The sequence below is a fragment of the Polypterus senegalus genome, unplaced genomic scaffold, assembly GCF_016835505.1.
Source record: "Polypterus senegalus isolate Bchr_013 unplaced genomic scaffold, ASM1683550v1 scaffold_5342, whole genome shotgun sequence".
Classification (NCBI taxonomy): domain Eukaryota; kingdom Metazoa; phylum Chordata; class Cladistia; order Polypteriformes; family Polypteridae; genus Polypterus; species Polypterus senegalus.
In genome coordinates, this window is record NW_024386115.1 from 1 (window position 1) to 20668 (window position 20668).

At 45.9% G+C, this 20668-nt stretch overlaps 7 non-coding genes across 7 annotated transcripts; 3 read left to right on the forward strand and 4 right to left on the reverse strand.

Annotated features, from left to right (window-relative positions):
- Window positions 1-2299: 2299 nt before the first annotated feature.
- On the reverse strand, window positions 2300-2418 carry LOC120522547. The gene has a single exon (XR_005632415.1). It is a non-coding gene; the product is annotated as a 5S ribosomal RNA (ribosomal RNA).
- A 1008-nt stretch (window positions 2419-3426) lies between these two features.
- On the forward strand, window positions 3427-3590 carry LOC120522567. Its single transcript, XR_005632434.1, has one exon. It is a non-coding gene; the product is annotated as a U1 spliceosomal RNA (small nuclear RNA).
- A 3804-nt stretch (window positions 3591-7394) lies between these two features.
- On the reverse strand, window positions 7395-7513 carry LOC120522559. The gene has a single exon (XR_005632427.1). It is a non-coding gene; the product is annotated as a 5S ribosomal RNA (ribosomal RNA).
- A 1003-nt stretch (window positions 7514-8516) lies between these two features.
- On the forward strand, window positions 8517-8680 carry LOC120522568. The gene has a single exon (XR_005632435.1). It is a non-coding gene; the product is annotated as a U1 spliceosomal RNA (small nuclear RNA).
- A 3825-nt stretch (window positions 8681-12505) lies between these two features.
- On the reverse strand, window positions 12506-12624 carry LOC120522566. Its single transcript, XR_005632433.1, has one exon. It is a non-coding gene; the product is annotated as a 5S ribosomal RNA (ribosomal RNA).
- A 748-nt stretch (window positions 12625-13372) lies between these two features.
- LOC120522570 lies at window positions 13373-13536 on the forward strand. The gene has a single exon (XR_005632437.1). It is a non-coding gene; the product is annotated as a U1 spliceosomal RNA (small nuclear RNA).
- A 3827-nt stretch (window positions 13537-17363) lies between these two features.
- LOC120522576 lies at window positions 17364-17482 on the reverse strand. Its single transcript, XR_005632442.1, has one exon. It is a non-coding gene; the product is annotated as a 5S ribosomal RNA (ribosomal RNA).
- Window positions 17483-20668: the final 3186 nt, after the last annotated feature.

The window sequence follows — 20668 nt, forward strand, 5'->3', positions numbered from 1 at the left end:
ATCTCTGCAAAAGAACGAAGGGCCAAGTCTTTAGAGTCCTGGTGCTTCCTTTCTTGCTATATGTTTGTGAGACATGGATGCTCCCCAGTGACCTGAGATGAAGACTGGACTCCTTTGGTACTGTGCCCCTTCGAGAATCCTTGGGTACCGCTGGTTTTACTTTGTGTTCCTCATGGAATCCGTTGGGGGAAATGGAAGGAAAAACCACTAGGAAGAATAAGGTTGTCAAATGTTGTGAAAGTATTGGGGTTAAGAATACAGAGAGGATGGAGTGGAAAGAAATGGGGAAAAAAGATAACCAAAAAAAAAAGCAGGATTTTGGAGGTTAACGAACTTATCAATAGAAGGGAAGATATTGCTGATGAAGGCAGTTACAATCCCAAAACTATCGTATTTAGCAAATGTGTTTTTTCCACCAAAGAAAATAGTAAGAAGAATTATAAGAAAGTGTTTTGTGTTCTTATAGGGTTCATAATGTGAAAAATTGGCAAGAAGGAAGGTAATGAAAATGGAGGGAAAGAGGTTCGAATATAGAAAGGGAGTTGACTTTAAGACACACAGCAACTGTTGTTAATATGACATTAAGTAAAATTGGGAAGTTAGCGGATATGATCAGATATCTGCTAGGAACAGAATTCAAAAAGCAAAAGAGCCCAATTAAATAAGGAAATCCGAGTGCCATCTGCAGGGCAAGTGGCAGGAGGACTTTGGGCACGACATGAAAATACATAGAGGGGCGGTTAAAATATTAGGGATCCATTTTGGAGAGGAGAAGGAGGGAAGAAGAGACTGGAAGGAGATGGAAAGAAAGTTATACAAGCTCACAAGTCTCTGGAGGACTAGGAGACTAACATATGAGGGCAAAATTTTGCTAATTAAGTCAATAATTTTGCCCAGGCTCTTTTCTGGCAACAGTTTTTACGGACAAAATATATTCTAAGGAAAATCGAAAGACAATGTTTTTATTTTTTTGGGAGGTCTACAGATGAGAAGGTCGCAAGACAGAAAGTAAAGAAACAAAAAAGGAAAGGGGGAGAAAGGTTTTCTGGACTTAAGGATCTTGTTAAGATTGAAATACACGGCCGTTTACATATCCTTGTTACAGAGCGGAAAGGGAGGGCAGCGGATTTAGCCAGGTACATGATGGGTGGTCATCTAAGAAGGTTTGGGCTTTATAAAACCCAGAACAAGAAACCATATGAGTTTAGATTACCCAAACTATACAGGAGGTTGATGGACTGTATCAAAGATTGTGGGCTTCAGCAGGATGAAAAGGACTTGTGGAGGAGGTGGAAAGAATTAGTGGAAAAGTAAGGGAAAGTGAGAAGCCAGTAAACATTACTGGGAAATCTAGAGAGGAATCTAAACTGATATGGGAAAGATTTGGGGGAAAGTTTCCAAATAATCAAGTAGCAGATATAGCCTGGCTGGCCGCCCATGAAGCACTAGAAACCAACCTGGCTTTAAGTAAAAGAAAGAATTTACAAGGGCCTAAATGTCCCAGGGACGGATGTAAAAGAAAAAAAAATAAGTCAGTATGGACATGCAATGTGGGACTGCCCCACAGTGGCAAGGATATGGAAGGAAGTAAGGCAGAGACACATAGTAGACATCAAGCTGGATAGAGACTTGGTGGTGTTTGGGAGGTCAGGGAAAAGAGAGGTCGGGAAGAAAGATTGGGACCGAATAAACGTGATAAAAGAAGTATTGTGGAAGGCAAGGTGTGCATACACAAATAAACAGAAAGTTTTTTCCCAACAGAAAATAATTGGAATGATCAGAGAAAACCTCTCGTTTTATGAGAAAAACATCTCAACTTTGGAAGCCCTCTTTTCTAAACGACAGCCCTATGTTTTTATTTTTTCTCTCCTTCCCTGTCTGTCTTCATTTTTTTTTTTGCCATTCTTTTAAATTTGAATGTACGTTGTCCTTCATGCTGATCCCCTTCTGTCGGCTCTCTCGCTCTCGCCACCCATTTAAGACCCCCCTGTTCCCCGTTCCTCCTCATGGATGGATGGATGGATAGAAAGACAGATAGATCTCGTCCAGCTCTTCAGACGGGAGCCTGCAACTTTACAAAGGGGGGCATCGTCCAGAAAGGACCAGCAGCCTCGTGTCCTTTCCAACCTGCAATCCCACAGTGGCATCAAAGGGAGGGCAAGCACCGGCTCAAGTCTCGAACGTGTACCCAGGGCTGCCCCAGATCACTCGGCTGCCAAAAGCCCAGCTTCTGATACGGGTGGAAGGAGGAAAAGAAAAAGACGAGGCGAAGGGCGACTCCTGCTGGCAGAAAGGCAAAAGCTTACGGCACTCGGTATTCCCAGGCGGTCTCCCATCCAAGTACTAACCGAGCCCGACTCTGCTTAGCTTCCGAGATCGGACGAGATCGGGCGTGTTCAGAGTGGTATGGCCGTAAACGAGGGCTGCTCGTTTTTCTCTCCCCAAATAGGCAACTGTGGAAGCCCTCTTTTCTAAACGACAGCCCTATGTTTTTTGTTTTTTTTTTTCTCCTTCCCCTGTCTGTCTTCATTTTTTTTTTTTAATTGCCATTCTTTTGAAATTTTAAGTTATGTCTTTTGAATTAGAATGTGCGTTGTCCTTCATACTGATCCCCTTCTGTCGGCTCTCTCGCTCTCGCCACCCATTTAAGACTCCCCTGTTACCCGTTCCACCTCATGGATGGATGGATTGATGGATGGATGGATGGATGGATAGATAGACAGAGAGATCTCGTCCAGCTCATCAGACGGGGAGCCTGCAACTTTACAAAGGGGGGCATCTTCCAGAAAGAACCAGCAACCTCGTATCCTTGCTAACGTGCAATCCCACAGTGGCATCAAAGGGAGGGCAAGCACCGGCTCAAGTCTCGAACGTGTACCCAGCGCTGCCCCAGATCACTCGGCGGCCTCGGCGCAGGTCTTCCCGAGGGTGCTCTGCTGCCGTGTGCGAGCGCCCACGCCGAGGGCTTCTTCCTCTCGGTCTCCGGAGCGCAGGGTCGCCTTCCTCTTTCGCAGCTTTGCCTCCTGCCTCCTGTCTGCCGCCTGCCGCCTGTCTTTGCTGTTGGGCGGCTGTTTCTCATTCAGCATCCCGCCCAGTCCTACCCCTCCTGTTTCTCTTCCAGCCAATAAGCTCCAGCGATGGGTGGCTGGTTTGCATAAGAGCGAGGTGCACCTTGGGGTTGCTAGTGAAACCTGTCTAATCAAGGTGGTGAGGTCGGTGCAACCCCAACATCCGGTCACGGTGCACACGGGCGTCTGGGCAGCAGCTAGCTCCCGCGCATGCGCGCTCCCGAGGCCAAAGAAGCCCGAAGGATCCCGAAGAAGCCCGAAGGAGGCCGAAGGACCGAGGACTGTGCTGGGGAAAACCTCCCGCCGCCGAGCGATGAAGCCGAGGAAGTGGGAGGATGAGCGCCGGGCTGTACAACTCATACTTACCTGGCAGGGGAGATACCATGATCACTAAGGTGGTTCTCCCAGGGCGAGGCTCATCCATTGCACTCCGGGTGTGCTGACCCCTGCGATTTCCCCAAATGCGGGAAACTCGACTGCATAATTTGTGGTAGTGGGGGACTGCGTTCGCGCTCTCCCCTGATAGTCCTGGTTCAAAAAACAGACTGAAAACATGCGTTTCAACTTATGGAAGTGGTGCTTGGGCGATTGTGAAGCAGGAGCCTGTGAGACAACGGCTCTGGGAGCTTTAAGCAATAAATAAAGAAGTTCCAAAAATCAATCAATCAATCTGTCTGTCTGTCCATTTATTTATTTATTTTAAGGACCCCCCCAATAGAAAAATTATAATAAAAATAATATTAATTTAAATTAACTAATCAATGTATGTATTTATCTTAAGGACCCCCCCACACACATAATAAAATAATAATATAAATAATCATTCATTATTTTTAGTGCCTCTTTACTGATTTTAAGCCGCTTTCCTTGCTGCCAAGAGCCCAGCTTCTGACACGGGTGGAAGGAGGAAAAGAAAAGACGAGGTGAAGGGCGACTCCTGCTGGCAGAAAGGCAAAAGCTTACAGCACTCGGTATTCCCAGTAAACGAGGGCTGCTCCTTTTTCTCTCCCCAAATATGCAACTTTGGAAGCCCTCTTTTCTGAACGACAGCCGTATGTTTTTTTTTTTCACTCCTTCCCTGTCTGTCTTCATTTTTTTTTTGCCATTCTTTTGAAATTTTTCGAATGTCTTTTGAATTAGAATGTACGTTGTCCTTCATGCTGATCCCCTTCTGTCGGCTCTCTCGCTCTCGCCACCCATTTAAGACCCCCCTGTTACCCGTTCCACCTCATGGATGGATGGATGGATGGATGGATACATAGATAGACAGATAGATCTCGTCCAGCTCTTCAGACGGGGAGCCTGCAACTTTACAAAGGGGGGCATCGTCCAGAAAGGACCAGCAACCTCGTGTCCTTGCTAGCGTGCAATCCCACAGTGGCATGGGCGCAAAGCGTGAATATCGGCAAAGTTTCTTAGCAGCCTTTGTCGATTTTCACAAAGCATTCGACTCAGTTGTTCGAGCTTCCCTGTGGGAGTTCCTGAGACTTAGTGGGATTCCCCCTGAAGTTGCTGGATATCATGGCCAGCCCGTACACTGGTACTGTGAGTGGTGTGGAGACAGAACCTCTGTGTTTTTCCCAGTTGATTCTGTGGTTCGTCAGGGGTGTGTTCTTGCTCCTACTTTGTTCAGTGCTTGTATGGACTGGGTGTTGTGCAGGGTCATGGGGTTCAGCGGCTGTGGGGCATCTGTTGGAGAAGAAAGATTCATGAATATTGACTTTGCTGATGATGCTGTGATTGTCGTGGAGTCAATGGAGGCTCTGATCAGGGTGCTCAAGAGACTGAGTGAGGAGTCTGAGTGTCTGGGCTTGTGAGTGTCCTGGATGAAAACCAACAGCCAGGCCTTTAATGACCTCTTGGGCACAGATATCAGCAGTGTGTCTGTTTGCGGAGAGTGTGTTGACCTTGTTGAGTGGTTTACTTACCTTGGCAGTGACATTCATGTCCCTGGTGACTCTTCCTATGAAGTCAGTAGACAGATGGGGAGAGCTTGGTGGTTCATGAGGTCACTGGAAAGGGGTGTGTGGCGCTCCCAATATCTCTGCAAAAGAACGAAGGGCCAAGTCTTTAGAGTCCTGGTGCTTCCTTTCTTGCTATATGTTTGTGAGACATGGATGCTCCCCAGTGACCTGAGATGAAGACTGGACTCCTTTGGTACTGTGCCCCTTCGAGAATCCTTGGGTACCGCTGGTTTTACTTTGTGTTCCTCATGGAATCCGTTGGGGGAAATGGAAGGAAAAACCACTAGGAAGAATAAGGTTGTCAAATGTTGTGAAAGTATTGGGGTTAAGAATACAGAGAGGATGGAGTGGAAAGAAATGGGGAAAAAGATAACCAAAAAAAAAAGCAGGATTTTGGAGGTTAACGAACTTATCAATAGAAGGGAAGATATTGCTGATGAAGGCAGTTACAATCCCAAAACTATCGTATTTAGCAAATGTGTTTTTTCCACCAAAGAAAATAGTAAGAAGAATTATAAGAAAGTGTTTTGTGTTCTTATAGGGTTCATAATGTGAAAAATTGGCAAGAAGGAAGGTAATGAAAATGGAGGGAAAGAGGTTCGAATATAGAAAGGGAGTTGACTTTAAGACACACAGCAACTGTTGTTAATATGACATTAAGTAAAATTGGGAAGTTAGCGGATATGATCAGATATCTGCTAGGAACAGAATTCAAAAAGCAAAAGAGCCCAATTAAATAAGGAAATCCGAGTGCCATCTGCAGGGCAAGTGGCAGGAGGACTTTACACGACATGAAAATACATAGAGGGGGTTAAAATATTAGGGATCCATTTTGGAGAGGAGAAGGAGGGAAGAAGAGACTGGAAGGAGATGGAAAGAAAGTTATACAAGCTCACAAGTCTCTGGAGGACTAGGAGACTAACATATGAGGGCAAAATTTTGCTAATTAAGTCAATAATTTTGCCCAGGCTCTTTTCTGGCAACAGTTTTTACGGACAAAATATATTCTAAGGAAAATCGAAAGACAATGTTTTATTTTTTGGGAGGTCTACAGATGAGAAGGTCGCAAGACAGAAAGTAAAGAAACAAAAAAGGAAAGGGGGAGAAAGGTTTTCTGGACTTAAGGATCTTGTTAAGATTGAAATACACGGCCGTTTACATATCCTTGTTACAGAGCGGAAAGGGAGGGCAGCGGATTTAGCCAGGTACATGATGGGTGGTCATCTAAGAAGGTTTGGGCTTTATAAAACCCAGAACAAGAAACCATATGAGTTTAGATTACCCAAACTATACAGGAGGTTGATGGACTGTATCAAAGATTGTGGGCTTCAGCAGGATGAAAAGGACTTGTGGAGGAGGTGGAAAGAATTAGAAAAGTAAGGGAAAGTGAGAAGCCAGTAAACATTACTGGGAAATCTAGAGAGGAATCTAAACTGATATGGGAAAGATTTGGGGGAAAGTTTCCAAATAATCAAGTAGCAGATATAGCCTGGCTGGCCGCCCATGAAGCACTAGAAACCAACCTGGCTTTAAGTAAAAGAAAGAATTTACAAGGGCCTAAATGTCCCAGGGACGGATGTAAAAGAAAAAAAAATAAGTCAGTATGGACATGCAATGTGGGACTGCCCCACAGTGGCAAGGATATGGAAGGAAGTAAGGCAGAGACACATAGTAGACATCAAGCTGGATAGAGACTTGGTGGTGTTTGGGAGGTCAGGGAAAAGAGAGGTCGGGAAGAAAGATTGGGACCGAATAAACGTGATAAAAGAAGTATTGTGGAAGGCAAGGTGTGCATACACAAATAAACAGAAAGTTTTTTCCCAACAGAAAATAATTGGAATGATCAGAGAAAACCTCTCGTTTTATGAGAAAAACATCTCAACTTTGGAAGCCCTCTTTTCTAAACGACAGCCCTATGTTTTTATTTTTTCTCTCCTTCCCTGTCTGTCTTCATTTTTTTTTTTGCCATTCTTTTAAATTTGAATGTACGTTGTCCTTCATGCTGATCCCCTTCTGTCGGCTCTCTCGCTCGCCACCCATTTAAGACCCCCCTGTTCCCCGTTCCTCCTCATGGATGGATGGATGGATAGAAAGACAGATAGATCTCGTCCAGCTCTTCAGACGGGGGCCTGCAACTTTACAAAGGGGGCATCGTCCAGAAAGGACCAGCAGCCTCGTGTCCTTTCCAACCTGCAATCCCACAGTGGCATCAAAGGGAGGGCAAGCACCGGCTCAAGTCTCGAACGTGTACCCAGGGCTGCCCCAGATCACTCGGCTGCCAAAAGCCCAGCTTCTGATACGGGTGGAAGGAGGAAAAGAAAAAGACGAGGCGAAGGGCGACTCCTGCTGGCAGAAAGGCAAAAGCTTACGGCACTCGGTATTCCCAGGCGGTCTCCCATCCAAGTACTAACCGAGCCCGACTCTGCTTAGCTTCCGAGATCGGACGAGATCGGGCGTGTTCAGAGTGGTATGGCCGTAAACGAGGGCTGCTCGTTTTTCTCTCCCCAAATAGGCAACTGTGGAAGCCCTCTTTTCTAAACGACAGCCCTATGTTTTTTTTTTTTTCTCCTTCCCTGTCTGTCTTCATTTTTTTTTTTTAATTGCCATTCTTTTGAAATTTTAAGTTATGTCTTTTGAATTAGAATGTGCGTTGTCCTTCATACTGATCCCCTTCTGTCGGCTCTCTCGCTCTCGCCACCCATTTAAGACTCCCCTGTTACCCGTTCCACCTCATGGATGGATGGATTGATGGATGGATGGATGGATGGATAGATAGACAGAGAGATCTCGTCCAGCTCATCAGACGGGGAGCCTGCAACTTTACAAAGGGGGGCATCTTCCAGAAAGAACCAGCAACCTCGTATCCTTGCTAACGTGCAATCCCACAGTGGCATCAAAGGGAGGGCAAGCACCGGCTCAAGTCTCGAACGTGTACCCAGCGCTGCCCCAGATCACTCGGCGGCCTCGGCGCAGGTCTTCCCGAGGGTGCTCTGCTGCCGTGTGCGAGCGCCCACGCCGAGGGCTTCTTCCTCTCGGTCTCCGGAGCGCAGGGTCGCCTTCCTCTTTCGCAGCTTTGCCTCCTGCCTCCTGTCTGCCGCCTGCCGCCTGTCTTTGCTGTTGGGCGGCTGTTTCTCATTCAGCATCCCGCCCAGTCCTACCCCTCCTGTTTCTCTTCCAGCCAATAAGCTCCAGCGATGGGTGGCTGGTTTGCATAAGAGCGAGGTGCACCTTGGGGTTGCTAGTGAAACCTGTCTAATCAAGGTGGTGAGGTCGGTGCAACCCCAACATCCGGGTCACGGGGCACACGGGCGTCTGGGCAGCAGCTAGCTCCCGCGCATGCGCGCTCCCGAGGCCAAAGAAGCCCGAAGGATCCCGAAGAAGCCCGAAGGAGGCCGAAGGACCGAGGACTGTGCTGGGGAAAACCTCCCGCCGCCGAGCGATGAAGCCGAGGAAGTGGGAGGATGAGCGCCGGGCTGTACAACTCATACTTACCTGGCAGGGGAGATACCATGATCACTAAGGTGGTTCTCCCAGGGCGAGGCTCATCCATTGCACTCCGGGTGTGCTGACCCCTGCGATTTCCCCAAATGCGGGAAACTCGACTGCATAATTTGTGGTAGTGGGGGACTGCGTTCGCGCTCTCCCCTGATAGTCCTGGTTCAAAAAACAGACTGAAAACATGCGTTTCAACTTATGGAAGTGGTGCTTGGGCGATTGTGAAGCAGGAGCCTGTGAGACAACGGCTCTGGGAGCTTTAAGCAATAAATAAAGAAGTTCCAAAAATCAATCAATCAATCTGTCTGTCTGTCCATTTATTTATTTATTTTAAGGACCCCCGCCCAATAGAAAAATTATAATAAAAATAATATTAATTTAAATTAACTAATCAATGTATGTATTTATCTTAAGGACCCCCCCACACACATAATAAAATAATAATATAAATAATCATTCATTATTTTTAGTGCCTCTTTACTGATTTTAAGCCGCTTTCCTTGCTGCCAAGAGCCCAGCTTCTGACACGGGTGGAAGGAGGAAAAGAAAAGACGAGGTGAAGGGCGACTCCTGCTGGCAGAAAGGCAAAAGCTTACAGCACTCGGTATTCCCAGTAAACGAGGGCTGCTCCTTTTTCTCTCCCCAAATATGCAACTTTGGAAGCCCTCTTTTCTGAACGACAGCCGTATGTTTTTTTTTTTCACTCCTTCCCTGTCTGTCTTCATTTTTTTTTTGCCATTCTTTTGAAATTTTTCGAATGTCTTTTGAATTAGAATGTACGTTGTCCTTCATGCTGATCCCCTTCTGTCGGCTCTCTCGCTCTCGCCACCCATTTAAGACCCCCCTGTTACCCGTTCCACCTCATGGACGGATGGATGGATGGATGGATGGATACATAGATAGACAGATAGATCTCGTCCAGCTCTTCAGACGGGGAGCCTGCAACTTTACAAAGGGGGGCATCGTCCAGAAAGGACCAGCAACCTCGTGTCCTTGCTAACGTGCAATCCCACAGTGGCATGGGCGCAAGCGTGAATATCGGCAAAGTTTCTTAGCAGCCTTTGTCGATTTTCACAAAGCATTCGACTCAGTTGTTCGAGCTTCCCTGTGGGAGTTCCTGAGACTTAGTGGGATTCCCCCTGAAGTTGCTGGATATCATGGCCAGCCCGTACACTGGTACTGTGAGTGGTGTGGAGACAGAACCTCTGTGTTTTTCCCAGTTGATTCTGTGGTTCGTCAGGGGTGTGTTCTTGCTCCTACTTTGTTCAGTGCTTGTATGGACTGGGTGTTGTGCAGGGTCATGGGGTTCAGCGGCTGTGGGGCATCTGTTGGAGAAGAAAGATTCATGAATATTGACTTTGCTGATGATGCTGTGATTGTCGTGGAGTCAATGGAGGCTCTGATCAGGGTGCTCAAGAGACTGAGTGAGGAGTCTGAGTGTCTGGGCTTGTGAGTGTCCTGGATGAAAACCAACAGCCAGGCCTTTAATGACCTCTTGGGCACAGATATCAGCAGTGTGTCTGTTTGCGGAGAGTGTGTTGACCTTGTTGAGTGGTTTACTTACCTTGGCAGTGACATTCATGTCCCTGGTGACTCTTCCTATGAAGTCAGTAGACAGATGGGGAGAGCTTGGTGGTTCATGAGGTCACTGGAAAGGGGTGTGTGGCGCTCCCAATATCTCTGCAAAAGAACGAAGGGCCAAGTCTTTAGAGTCCTGGTGCTTCCTTTCTTGCTATATGTTTGTGAGACATGGATGCTCCCCAGTGACCTGAGATGAAGACTGGACTCCTTTGGTACTGTGCCCCTTCTGAGAATCCTTGGGTACCGCTGGTTTTACTTTGTGTTCCTCATGGAATCCGTTGGGGGAAATGGAAGGAAAAACCACTAGGAAGAATAAGGTTGTCAAATGTTGTGAAAGTATTGGGGTTAAGAATACAGAGAGGATGGAGTGGAAAGAAATGGGGAAAAAAGATAACCAAAAAAAAAAAGCAGGATTTTGGAGGTTAACGAACTTATCAATAGAAGGGAAGATATTGCTGATGAAGGCAGTTACAATCCCAAAACTATCGTATTTAGCAAATGTGTTTTTTCCACCAAAGAAAATAGTAAGAAGAATTATAAGAAAGTGTTTTGTGTTCTTATAGGGTTCATAATGTGAAAAATTGGCAAGAAGGAAGGTAATGAAAATGGAGGGAAAGAGGTTCGAATATAGAAAGGGAGTTGACTTTAAGACACACAGCAACTGTTGTTAATATGACATTAAGTAAAATTGGGAAGTTAGCGGATATGATCAGATATCTGCTAGGAACAGAATTCAAAAAAGCAAAAGAGCCCAATTAAATAAGGGGAAATCCGAGTGCCATCTGCAGGGCAAGTGGCAGGAGGACTTTGGGCACGACATGAAAATACATAGAGGGGCGGTTAAAATATTAGGGATCCATTTTGGAGAGGAGAAGGAGGGAAGAAGAGACTGGAAGGAGATGGAAAGAAAGTTATACAAGCTCACAAGTCTCTGGAGGACTAGGAGACTAACATATGAGGGCAAAATTTTGCTAATTAAGTCAATAATTTTGCCCAGGCTCTTTTCTGGCAACAGTTTTTACGGACAAAATATATTCTAAGGAAAATCGAAAGACAATGTTTTTATTTTTTTGGGAGGTCTACAGATGAGAAGGTCGCAAGACAGAAAGTAAAGAAACAAAAAAGGAAAGGGGGAGAAAGGTTTTCTGGACTTAAGGATCTTGTTAAGATTGAAATACACGGCCGTTTACATATCCTTGTTACAGAGCGGAAAGGGAGGGCAGCGGATTTAGCCAGGTACATGATGGGTGGTCATCTAAGAAGGTTTGGGCTTTATAAAACCCAGAACAAGAAACCATATGAGTTTAGATTACCCAAACTATACAGGAGGTTGATGGACTGTATCAAAGATTGTGGGCTTCAGCAGGATGAAAAGGACTTGTGGAGGAGGTGGAAAGAATTAGTGGAAAAGTAAGGGAAAGTGAGAAGCCAGTAAACATTACTGGGAAATCTAGAGAGGAATCTAAACTGATATGGGAAAGATTTGGGGGAAAGTTTCCAAATAATCAAGTAGCAGATATAGCCTGGCTGGCCGCCCATGAAGCACTAGAAACCAACCTGGCTTTAAGTAAAAGAAAGAATTTACAAGGGCCTAAATGTCCCAGGGACGGATGTAAAAGAAAAAAAAATAAGTCAGTATGGACATGCAATGTGGGACTGCCCCACAGTGGCAAGGATATGGAAGGAAGTAAGGCAGAGACACATAGTAGACATCAAGCTGGATAGAGACTTGGTGGTGTTTGGGAGGTCAGGGAAAAGAGAGGTCGGGAAGAAAGATTGGGACCGAATAAACGTGATAAAAGAAGTATTGTGGAAGGCAAGGTGTGCATACACAAATAAACAGAAAGTTTTTTCCCAACAGAAAATAATTGGAATGATCAGAGAAAACCTCTCGTTTTATGAGAAAAACATCTCAACTTTGGAAGCCCTCTTTTCTAAACGACAGCCCTATGTTTTTATTTTTTCTCTCCTTCCCTGTCTGTCTTCATTTTTTTTTTTGCCATTTGCCATTTTTAAATTTGAATGTACGTTGTCCTTCATGCTGATCCCCTTCTGTCGGCTCTCGCTCGCCACCCATTTAAGACCCCCTGTTCCCCGTTCCTCCTCATGGATGGATGGATGGATAGAAAGACAGATAGATCTCGTCCAGCTCTTCAGACGGGAGCCTGCAACTTTACAAAGGGGGCATCGTCCAGAAAGGACCAGCAGCCTCGTGTCCTTTCCAACCTGCAATCCCACAGTGGCATCAAAGGGAGGGCAAGCACCGGCTCAAGTCTCGAACGTGTACCCAGGGCTGCCCCAGATCACTCGGCTGCCAAAAGCCCAGCTTCTGATACGGGTGGAAGGAGGAAAAGAAAAGACGAGGCGAAGGGCGACTCCTGCTGGCAGAAAGGCAAAAGCTTACGGCACTCGGTATTCCCAGGCGGTCTCCCATCCAAGTACTAACCGAGCCCGACTCTGCTTAGCTTCCGAGATCGGACGAGATCGGGCGTGTTCAGAGTGGTATGGCCGTAAACGAGGGCTGCTCGTTTTTCTCTCCCCAAATAGGCAACTGTGGAAGCCCTCTTTTCTAAACGACAGCCCTATGTTTTTTTTTTTTTTCTCCTTCCCTGTCTGTCTTCATTTTTTTTTTTTAATTGCCATTCTTTTGAAATTTTAAGTTATGTCTTTTGAATTAGAATGTGCGTTGTCCTTCATACTGATCCCCTTCTGTCGGCTCTCGCTCTCGCCACCCATTTAAGACTCCCCTGTTACCCGTTCCACCTCATGGATGGATGGATTGATAAATGGATGGATGGATGGATAGATAGACAGAGAGTCTCCGGAGCGCAGGGTCGCCTTCCTCTTTCGCAGCTTTGCCTCCTGCCTCCTGTCTGCCGCCTGCCGCCTGTCTTTGCTGTTGGGCGGCTGTTTCTCATTCAGCATCCCGCCCAGTCCTACCCCTCCTGTTTCTCTTCCAGCCAATAAGCTCCAGCGATGGGTGGCTGGTTTGCATAAGAGCGAGGTGCACCTTGGGGTTGCTAGTGAAACCTGTCTAATCAAGGTGGTGAGGTCGGTGCAACCCCAACATCCGGTCACGGTGCACACGGGCGTCTGGGCAGCAGCTAGCTCCCGCGCATGCGCGCTCCGAGGCCAAAGAAGCCCGAAGGATCCCGAAGAAGCCCGAAGGAGGCCGAAGGACCGAGGACTGTGCTGGGGAAAACCTCCCGCCGCCGAGCGATGAAGCCGAGGAAGTGGGAGGATGAGCGCCGGGCTGTACAACTCATACTTACCTGGCAGGGGAGATACCATGATCACTAAGGTGGTTCTCCCAGGGCGAGGCTCATCCATTGCACTCCGGGTGTGCTGACCCCTGCGATTTCCCCAAATGCGGGAAACTCGACTGCATAATTTGTGGTAGTGGGGGACTGCGTTCGCGCTCTCCCTGATAGTCCTGGTTCAAAAAACAGACTGAAAACATGCGTTTCAACTTATGGAAGTGGTGCTTGGGCGATTGTGAAGCAGGAGCCTGTGAGACAACGGCTCTGGGAGCTTTAAGCAATAAATAAAGAAGTTCCAAAAATCAATCAATCAATCTGTCTGTCTGTCCATTTATTTATTTATTTTAAGGACCCCTAATAGAAAAATTATAATAAAAATAATATTAATTTAAATTAACTAATCAATGTATGTATTTATCTTAAGGACCCCCCCACACACATAATAAAATAATAATATAAATAATCATTCATTATTTTTAGTGCCTCTTTACTGATTTTAAGCCGCTTTCCTTGCTGCCAAGAGCCCAGCTTCTGACACGGGTGGAAGGAGGAAAAGAAAAAGACGAGGTGAAGGGCGACTCCTGCTGGCAGAAAGGCAAAAGCTTACAGCACTCGGTATTCCCAGTAAACGAGGGCTGCTCCTTTTTCTCTCCCCAAATATGCAACTTTGGAAGCCCTCTTTTCTGAACGACAGCCGTATGTTTTTTTTTTTTTCCCTCCTTCCCCTGTCTGTCTTCATTTTTTTTTTTTTTTGCCATTCTTTTGAAATTTTTCGGAATGTCTTTTGAATTAGAATGTACGTTGTCCTTCATGCTGATCCCCTTCTGTCGGCTCTCTCGCTCTCGCCACCCATTTAAGACCCCCCTGTTACCCGTTCCACCTCATGGACGGATGGATGGATGGATGGATGGATACATAGATAGACAGATAGATCTCGTCCAGCTCTTCAGACGGGGAGCCTGCAACTTTACAAAGGGGGGCATCGTCCAGAAAGGACCAGCAACCTCGTGTCCTTGCTAACGTGCAATCCCACAGTGGCATGGAGGGCAAGCGTGAATATCGGCAAAGTTTCTTAGCAGCCTTTGTCGATTTTCACAAAGCATTCGACTCAGTTGTTCGAGCTTCCCTGTGGGAGTTCCTGAGACTTAGTGGGATTCCCCCTGAAGTTGCTGGATATCATGGCCAGCCCGTACACTGGTACTGTGAGTGGTGTGGAGACAGAACCTCTGTGTTTTTCCCAGTTGATTCTGTGGTTCGTCAGGGGTGTGTTCTTGCTCCTACTTTGTTCAGTGCTTGTATGGACTGGGTGTTGTGCAGGGTCATGGGGTTCAGCGGCTGTGGGGCATCTGTTGGAGAAGAAAGATTCATGAATATTGACTTTGCTGATGATGCTGTGATTGTCGTGGAGTCAATGGAGGCTCTGATCAGGGTGCTCAAGAGACTGAGTGAGGAGTCTGAGTGTCTGGGCTTGTGAGTGTCCTGGATGAAAACCAACAGCCAGGCCTTTAATGACCTCTTGGGCACAGATATCAGCAGTGTGTCTGTTTGCGGAGAGTGTGTTGACCTTGTTGAGTGGCTTACTTACCTTGGCAGTGACATTCATGTCCCTGGTGACTCTTCCTATGAAGTCAGTAGACAGATGGGGAGAGCTTGGTGGTTCATGAGGTCACTGGAAAGGGGTGTGTGGCGCTCCCAATATCTCTGCAAAAGAACGAAGGGCCAAGTCTTTAGAGTCCTGGTGCTTCCTTTCTTGCTATATGTTTGTGAGACATGGATGCTCCCCAGTGACCTGAGATGAAGACTGGACTCCTTTGGTACTGTGCCCCTTCGAGAATCCTTGGGTACCGCTGGTTTTACTTTGTGTTCCTCATGGAATCCGTTGGGGGAAATGGAAGGAAAAACCACTAGGAAGAATAAGGTTGTCAAATGTTGTGAAAGTATTGGGGTTAAGAATACAGAGAGGATGGAGTGGAAAGAAATGGGGAAAAAAGATAACCAAAAAAAAAAAGCAGGATTTTGGAGGTTAACGAACTTATCAATAGAAGGGAAGATATTGCTGATGAAGGCAGTTACAATCCCAAAACTATCGTATTTAGCAAATGTGTTTTTTCCACCAAAGAAAATAGTAAGAAGAATTATAAGAAAGTGTTTTGTGTTCTTATAGGGTTCATAATGTGAAAAATTGGCAAGAAGGAAGGTAATGAAAATGGAGGGAAAGAGGTCCGAATATAGAAAGGGAGTTGACTTTAAGACACACAGCAACTGTTGTTAATATGACATTAAGTAAAATTGGGAAGTTAGCGGATATGATCAGATATCTGCTAGGAACAGAATTCAAAAAAGCAAAAGAGCCCAATTAAATAAGGGGAAATCCGAGTGCCATCTGCAGGGCAAGTGGCAGGAGGACTTTGGGCACGACATGAAAATACATAGAGGCGGTTAAAATATTAGGGATCCATTTTGGAGAGGAGAAGGAGGGAAGAAGAGACTGGAAGGAGATGGAAAGAAAGTTATACAAGCTCACAAGTCTCTGGAGGACTAGGAGACTAACATATGAGGGCAAAATTTTGCTAATTAAGTCAATAATTTTGCCCAGGCTCTTTTTTCTGGCAACAGTTTTTTTACGGACAAAATATATTCTAAGGAAAATCGAAAGACAATGTTTTTATTTTTTTGGGAGGTCTACAGATGAGAAGGTCGCAAGACAGAAAGTAAAGAAACAAAAAGGAAAGGGGAAAAGGTTTTCTGGACTTAAGGATCTTGTTAAGATTGAAATACACGGCCGTTTACATATCCTTGTTACAGAGCGGAAAGGGAGGGCAGCGGATTTAGCCAGGTACATGATGGGTGGTCATCTAAGAAGGTTTGGGCTTTATAAAACCCAGAACAAGAAACCATATGAGTTTAGATTACCCAAACTATACAGGAGGTTGATGGACTGTATCAAAGATTGTGGGCTTCAGCAGGATGAAAAGGACTTGTGGAGGAGGTGGAAAGAATTAGTGGAAAAAGTAAGGGAAAGTGAGAAGCCAGTAAACATTACTGGGAAATCTAGAGAGGAATCTAAACTGATATGGGAAAGATTTGGGGGAAAGTTTCCAAATAATCAAGTAGCAGATATAGCCTGGCTGGCCGCCCATGAAGCACTAGAAACCAACCTGGCTTTAAGTAAAAGAAAGAATTTACAAGGGCCTAAATGTCCCAGGGACGGATGTAAAAGAAAAAAATAAGTCAGTATGGACATGCAATGTGGGACTGCCCCACAGTGGCAAGGATATGGAAGGAAGTAAGGCAGAGACACATAGTAGACATCAAGCTGGATAGAGACTTGGTGGTGTTTGGGAGGTCAGGGAAAGAGAGGTCGGGAAGAAAGATTGGGACCGAATAAACGTGATAAAAGAAGTATTGTGGAAGGCAAGGTGTGCATACACAAATAAACAGAAAGTTTTTTCCCAACAGAAAATAATTGGAATGATCAGAGAAAACCTCTCGTTTTATGAGAAAAATCATCTCAACTTTGGAAGCCCTCTTTTCTAAACGACAGCCCTATGTTTTTTATTTTTTTCTCTCCTTCCCTGTCTGTCTTCATTTTTTTTTTGCCATTCTTTTAAATTTGAATGTACGTTGTCCTTCATGCTGATCCCCTTCTGTCGGCTCTCTCGCTCGCCACCCATTTAAGACCCCCTGTTCCCGTTCCTCCTCATGGATGGATGGATGGATAGAAAGACAGATAGATCTCGTCCAGCTCTTCAGACGGGGAGCCTGCAACTTTACAAAGGGGGGCATCGTCCAGAAAGGACCAGCAGCCTCGTGTCCTTTCCAACCTGCAATCCCACAGTGGCATCAAAGGGAGGGCAAGCACCGGCTCAAGTCTCGAACGTGTACCCAGGGCTGCCCCAGATCACTCGGCTGCCAAAAGCCCAGCTTCTGATACGGGTGGAAGGAGGAAAAGAAAAGACGAGGCGAAGGGCGACTCCTGCTGGCAGAAAGGCAAAAGCTTACGGCACTCGGTATTCCCAGGCGGTCTCCCATCCAAGTACTAACCGAGCCCGACTCTGCTTAGCTTCCGAGATCGGACGAGATCGGGCGTGTTCAGAGTGGTATGGCCGTAAACGAGGGCTGCTCGTTTTTCTCTCCCCAAATAGGCAACTGTGGAAGCCCTCTTTTCTAAACGACAGCCCTATGTTTTTTTTTTTTTTCTCCTTCCCCTGTCTGTCTTCATTTTTTTTTTTTAATTGCCATTCTTTTGAAATTTTAAGTTATGTCTTTTGAATTAGAATGTGCGTTGTCCTTCATACTGATCCCCTTCTGTCGGCTCTCTCGCTCTCGCCACCCATTTAAGACTCCCCTGTTACCCGTTCCACCTCATGGATGGATGGATTGATGGATGGATGGATGGATGGATAGATAGACAGAGAGATCTCGTCCAGCTCATCAGACGGGGAGCCTGCAACTTTACAAAGGGGGGCATCTTCCAGAAAGAACCAGCAACCTCGTATCCTTGCTAACGTGCAATCCCACAGTGGCATCAAAGGGAGGGCAAGCACCGGCTCAAGTCTCGAAGGTGGTGAGTCGTGTACGGTGCACACGGGCGCCTGGGCAGCAGCCAGCGCTGCCCCAGATCACTGAGACAACGGCTCTGGGAGCTTTAAGCAATAAATAAAGAAGTTCCAAAAATCAATCAATCAATCTGTCTGTCTGTCCATTTATTTATTTATTTTGCCGACCCTAGAAAAATGATAATAAAAATAATATTAATTTAAATTAACTAATCAATGTATTTATTTATCTTAAGGACCCCCACATAATAAAATAATAATATAAATAACCATTCATTATTTTTAGTGCCTCTTTACGGCCTCGGCGCAGGTCTTCCCGAGGGTGCTCTGCTGCCGTGTGCGAGCGCCCACGCCGAGGGCTTCTTCCTCTCGGTCTCCGGGCGCAGGGTCGCCTTCCTCTTTCGCAGCTTTGCCTCCTGCCTCCTGTCTGCCGCCTGCCGCCTGTCTTTGCTGTTGGGCGGCTGTTTCTCATTCAGCATCCCGCCCAGTCCTACCCCTCCTGTTTCTCTTCCAGCCAATAAGCTCCAGCGATGGGTGGCTGGTTTGCATAAGAGCGAGGTGCACCTTGGGGTTGCTAGTGAAACCTGTCTAATCAAGGTGGTGAGGTCGGTGCAACCCCAACATCCGGTCACGGTGCACACGAGGCGTCTGGGCAGCAGCTGCTCCCGCATGCGCGCTCCCGAGGCCAAAGAAGCCCGAAGGATCCCGAAGAAGCCCGAAGGAGGCCGAAGGACCGAGGACTGTGCTGGGGAAAACCTCCCGCCGCCGAGCGATGAAGCCGAGGAAGTGGGAGGATGAGCGCCGGGCTGTACAACTCATACTTACCTGGCAGGGGAGATACCGGCTCTTCCTTGTCGTTAGGAGCCTCTATACTAATCCTGGATCCAGAGCTGGGTATCGGCATGTCCACCACCCTGCTTTCTGTTTCCTTTGTTTCCGCTTTTAAAATATTGTAGGAGCAAGATGGCGAAGTGATTGAAGTCAACAGTGACGGTTCGAAGAAGACATGGAGATGAACAGAGGACTCGAGTTTTGGGAGACCTGCATCTGGGATTCCAATTGATGGAAGGAAAGGAAACGAAGTTCGATTGGAATTGAAGGATGGACTGATGGATCGAGTGAGACTTTAGTAAGGAGGTGTTGCAGAAGACTCTACGTTTTTCACCTGGTGAGATTGATTACCTTTTGCCTTCTCCGGTAAAACTACCTGAAGTGGTTTTAAGAGTAGTTTATATGATAAAATGTTTGAGAACGGTGGAGAGAGAAAACTGGTTAACCCAGTTTTAGAAAAATTTTGACGCCTTTGAGTGACAGGATGGACAAAAGAGTAAATATTTTAATGTTCACAGAGAAGGTGAAACTACAGGATATTTCGACTTGGCTGTTACAATTCTATGGCTGTTAAGACTAGTATGCAAATGACGGATGAGGATGGATACAAAAATGGATTGTAATAAATTTGATGTAATTCTCAAAAAGGAGAATGACACAGAAAGGGTGATCCATTTGTTCATGTCATACAAAATTGGGACGGTCAGAGGGCACGCTTTCTACTCTGGTCAGCCACAATTATGTAGAAGGTGTGTGGAAATGAGGGTCACAAAGGCAGAGTGTGGGTACAATAAATGTAGAAATTGTAAAGAGGAGGGACACAGTACAAGAGGCAGTTTTATAAATGTAATTCGTGACAGAGGAACATGTCTTTAGGGACTGTCCGCCTCCTATGCAAGCAATATGGTAAGGAGGAATACAATGAGAGAAAAGAAAGTAATAGCGCCATTATTGGATGAGGAGTCTATAGAAGAAAGAGAAATGGAAGACATAGCAAGAGAAGGAATCCACAAGTGACATTGAGAGAAAGGGAAAAAAAAAAATAGACCCATTAAATATTGGAGTAAATAGTAAGAGAGAGAGCTAACATGAGAGAGGGAGGACAGAGGAGAAACTGACCTTTGGCGTTAATTACAAAAAATAGACGCCTGGAATATAGAAAGTAGAATGGAGCATTCACAGAACATTCTTCACAGAGGAGATCATGGACATCTCAGCTGGACGACTTTTTGACAGTCCCCCAGCAGGTGGAGAGGAAGGAAAACATAGAGTGTGTTGACCTTGTTGGAGTGGTTTACTTACCTTGCAGAGCATTCATGTCCCCAGACTCTTCCTATGAAGTCAGTAGACAGATGGGAGAGCTTGGTGGTTCATGAGGTCACTGGAAGGGGTGTGGCGCCCCAATATCTCTGCAAAAGAACGAGGCCAAGTCTTTAGAGTCCTGGTGCCTTTCTGCTATAGTTTGTGGAGACATGGATGCTCCCCAGTGACCCAGATGAAGACTGACCCTTTGGTACTGTGCCTTCTCGAGAACTTGGCACCGCTTGGTTTTACTTTTGTGTCTCTATGGAATCCGTTGGGGGGAAAATGGAAGGAAAACTAATTAGGAAGAATAAGGTTGTCAAATGTTGTGAAAGTATTAAGCAGAATACAGAGAGGATGGAGTGGAAAGAAATGGGAAAAAGATAACCAAAAAAAAAAAAAAGCAGGATTTTGGAGGTTAACGAATCTATCAAGAAGGGAAGATATTGCTGATGTGAAGGCAGTTATAAATCCCCAAAACTATCGATTTAGTAAATGTGTTTTTTCCACCAAAGAAAATAGGTAAGAAGAATTATAAGAAAGTGTTTTGTGTTCTTATAGGGTTCATAATGTGAAAAATTGGCAAGAAGGAAGGTACGAAAATGAGA